This window comes from Priapulus caudatus, unplaced genomic scaffold (assembly GCF_000485595.1).
Source record: "Priapulus caudatus unplaced genomic scaffold, Priapulus_caudatus-5.0.1 Scaffold408, whole genome shotgun sequence".
Classification (NCBI taxonomy): Eukaryota; Metazoa; Priapulida; class Priapulimorpha; order Priapulimorphida; family Priapulidae; genus Priapulus; species Priapulus caudatus.
In genome coordinates, this window is record NW_014577469.1 from 332112 (window position 1) to 336492 (window position 4381).

The following is a 4381-nucleotide window of genomic DNA, read 5'->3' on the forward strand; positions in this document are numbered from 1 at the left end:
ATGGTATATAAGGCGAAGCAAGCAACCATTGGACTGGGGCGGTATGTGTCGCTTCGCTTCTCGGCTGGACTTGTGTTGCTCGAGCGCAAGCCGAAATACAGAGCGGGGGCCATGTTGCTTCGTTTCGCTGGACTTCGTTGTTCGCAGCAACCGAAACTACACAGCCAGCGGCATGTTCACTTCGTTCGCTCGCGACTTCGCTGGACTCCGTGCTCGAGTATAGCCAACGTTGAGACTGGGTATGTTCGCTTTGTTTCGCTGAGATCGTTCGCTCAAGCAAGCGAAAATACAGAGTGGGGCCATGGCGCTTGCGTTTCGCTGGGACTTCGCTGCGACGTTCGATGCTCGAGCAAGCAAAATACAGAGCCGCGGCCGAATGTTCGATCTTCGTTTCGCTGGACTCTCGTTGCTCGAGTAAGCGCAAACATTGGAGACTGGGAGTATGTTCGCCTTCGTTTCAGCTCTGGACTTCGTGGACTTCGTTGCTCGGCAAGCGAAATACAGAGCGGGCGCATGGTCGCTTCGTTTCGCCTGGACTTCGTTGCGCGAGCCAACGCGAAATACACAGGGCCATGTCTCGCTTCGTTTACGCTGGACTTCGTTTGCTTTGGGAGCAAGCTGAAATACAAGAGCGGGGGCCGATGTTCGCTTCGTTTCGCGTGCGACGTTCGCCTGAGGACTTCGTTGCCTCGAGTAAGCAACATATGCAGACTGAGTATGTTCGCATTCGTTTCGCTGGACTGCTCCTGAGACTTCCGTTGCTCGAGCACAGCGGAAAGACAGACGCGGGCCAGTCGTCCTTCGTTTCGCTGCGCACTTCGTTGCTCGAGCCAGCAGAAATACAAGAGCGGAGGCCATGTTCGCCTTCGTTTTGCCTGCGGCACTTTCGTTGCTCGTGCCAGCGAAATGACAGAGCAAGGCCATTTCCGCCATCGTGCGCGGTGCGGACTTCGCCTCAGTTCGTGCTCGAGCAAGCAACATTAGAGGGGCTGGGGGTATGTTCGCTTCGTCTTCGCTGGACTTCGTTGCTCCGAGCAAGCTAAAGACAGAACAGGGCAGTTCGCCTTTGCTTTCGCTCGCCTTCTGCGCGAGCAGGCGAAAATAGAGAGCAGCTGCATCTTCCCTTAGTTCACTAGCCTTCAACGCTCGGAGCCAAGCAAAATACACAGTGGGGGCCATTTTTCGCCTCCGTTTCGCTGGACTTCGCTGATCAAGCCAGCAATTATGAGACGAGGGGTCATGTTCGCTTCCTTGCGAAGGAAGAGATGAGAGAGAGGAGAGAGAAATGGCAGGGAAAGAGGTCGAATGAGAGAGAATGACAGAGAGAGGATAGAGATATACAATTCGTTACAGAGAGAGAATAGAGAGGTAAGTGAGAGAGGCCGGCAGAAGGACAGAGAGGGCCAAGAGAGCAAGAGAGCGAGTGAGGGAGACAGAGAGATAGTTTAGAAGGAAGATAGAGGAGACGTAGGGGTGGAGTCAGAGAGCGGAGAGATAGAAGGAGAGAGAGAGAGAGAGAGAGCGGAATTAGAGGGGAGAGAGAGTGAGGTAGAATGAGGAGAACGATAGATAGAGGGCACAGAGGAAAGGAGAGAGAAGCAGAGAAAAGAGCAGAAAGAGAGGAGAGAGAGTGCAGGAGGAAGAGAGAGACGAGGAGAGACGATGCCCCGTGAGGAGAGAGAGGAGAGGCGTGAGAAGCAGCTTTGTGAGACAAATCTGTTCTGCCAAATCTAATGCGTCGATAAGCGGCTTAGACACATGCACCTGTGACAGTGTCGGTGTGTACACGCCCGCCCAGAGGAAGTCTATCTGTGTCTCTCACTCTCTTCTTACATTGCTAATCTAGAGCCGTACGAAGCACCGTGGTTCATACTTAATTCTGCTTCACCAACTCCGATTGACGGTGAATGATACACAAGTTTATTTCAACATCACATTTACTGTTGAGTCAGGAGGTTTATCTTGGTGCGGCCGTTTAATTAGACACAAATAATGAGTAGGACGGAAAGCTTGAGTAACAGAAACCAGCCATGTTTATTATAGTTCCCCCTCACCTCCATAGGTGCAGCACATGCCAGTGTTGATAACTTGTTGGACACAAGGAACAGATAATTATGATAATACAAACATCCCCTTGAGATGAAATAAAACGAATAATGCAGCTCTTGCAGATATGAATTCCCATACAGTCCAATTTATCCACAGATCATTCCTGACAAAGATTATAAATACTGCAACAATTGAATGTATGTAACCACGTTAACGCATCAACACTTTATCGTTTTAAACACATTAACCTATCTTTTGAACACATATCTCACATAAACCCTATCCTGGCTAAACAGATTGTTCACAGGTCTTAGGTCCTTCACACACGCGTTTGGACACTCTGCCGAAACCTGAGCTCACAACGGCTAGGCTTGAGCTGGCCATCAGTACTTTCACTGATACTGTCCTCGTGGTGCGTGAGTTTCAGTTCAACGGATGGAGATGTCCTGTATCACGAACTAACAGTCCAGAGTTGCATGCGCAAACTGCTTGCGGGGTGTTCACATGTACTTCGCCGATCTGCGCGGTTTCTCGACGAAATCCTGCCTCGCAATATTCTGCGGCTAAGCTGCACAAGCTTCTGCGTTGTCGTCTCAGGACGGACCCAGATTGAGTCTCTTACTCAACATACGATCGCGGTGTCTCCGCTTTGTGATGACCTTAGCGGCGACGTTCTTTATCACGAAACCCACACATTGTCTCCCTGCCTCAGTTCAAATGATCTGTCTCGCCACCACGGCGTCTGTCAGCGGTTTCCGCCATCTTTTTGTTTGTTTTTTTTGTTGTTTTTTTTTTTTTTTTTTTTTTTTTTTTTTTTTTTTTTTTCTTTTTTTTTTTTTTTTGTTTTTTTTTTCTTGTTCGGCGGTACTCTAGTGTCTGTCTTAGCGAGATTGTCCCATATCGGCCAACGGGGCGTTTAGTTTGGTCGGCATGCTGCGCGAACTTGTTGACGCACGCGTCTTCCGAATCAGCAACTTTCTGCGGGCTGCTACCCATGAAAGAAGCGTGTGGCTCTGTACGCTTAGCATGCCGAGGTATGGGTCTTGTTTGCCTCTTCACCAGGTCCCTTCACGTTTGCACCGCCGCGCTTCTACTCCGCATGTGCCTTGATGGGATACAGCGGGCTACTTGTGGCCATGCGTGAAGTTGTAGGTATCCGCGAAGCTTGCCGAATTCTTCTGCGGAATACTTGGGTCCATTGTCGCGACCTGACGCCGTTCTGGGACTCATGTCTCGCCCCCAAAGATTGACTTAGATGGTTGACTATAGCTATCGATGATAGCTGCTGTCAACTTCAGCGAGTTCTGATATACGCTGCGAGAAGCTATCGACTAGCTACAAGGTAGTGACACTTCTTCATGTTCGAACAAGTCTGTACCAACGATTGCCAAGGAGCGTTTGGAAACTCGGTTGTGATGCTTCGGTTCATGGCGAACAAACACGTTTCTTTTGCCCCCACAGATGTTACAGCCTTGCACTAGAGTTCTAACTGTTATACTTTAGTTCCTGGCCACCACACAATTCCTGTGCCACGACGTCTACACTTAGTTATCCCCCTGGTGGCCTTCTGTGAATTCCTATCCAAGAGTTCGTAAGCGCAGTGCTTGTGGGTATGGACTATTCTAGTACCCTTCATCAGATAACCCGTCCATAACAGTCAGTTCACTTGCCTACTGCGTTAGAACGGTAACACAGCTCATTGACGTCATGATCTATCTGGCCAACCATCTTGACAGTATTTGACGATGTGCAGCACACTTCGTCTTCGGACTGCTTCTGACGATTTCAGCCCTAGACGGTTTTTTCGGTGGCGGGCAGACTCTGCACGATTAACTCCACGTAGGCGTTTGACATCCTGCCGCGGAGTTCTACTTCCTCAGACGTTGGCGGAATAGACACTGGCGCCCTCGACAAGGCTCTGCGTATACAGTATCTTTCCCGCGAACATGCTATAATACTGCATCGTAGCCGCGATCATACGGAGGTTGAAGCGTTGACTTGGGCCGGGGAGTTTCCACTCTGTTGAGCCAAGAAGCGACATAACGGCCTATGTCCGTTTCTAGAGTAAATGTTTTCCAAATCAGATACTCTTGCGAAACCTATCGCAAGCCCACGCTGAGCCGCTAGCGTTCTTTCTCCCACCTGGCGCGTTACCGGTTCTCCGTACTCAGACATGAACGTGACGCGTAGCCATTGGCTTGCCACACATGTCATCCGGGTTTCTGCTTGAGACGGCCCTTAATCCATTACGGTACGACCAATCAGCCTGCAGACGATCGTGTCTCTCTCGCAGATCATACAGCGCAAGATACCAGTCGACGTGAGACACTTA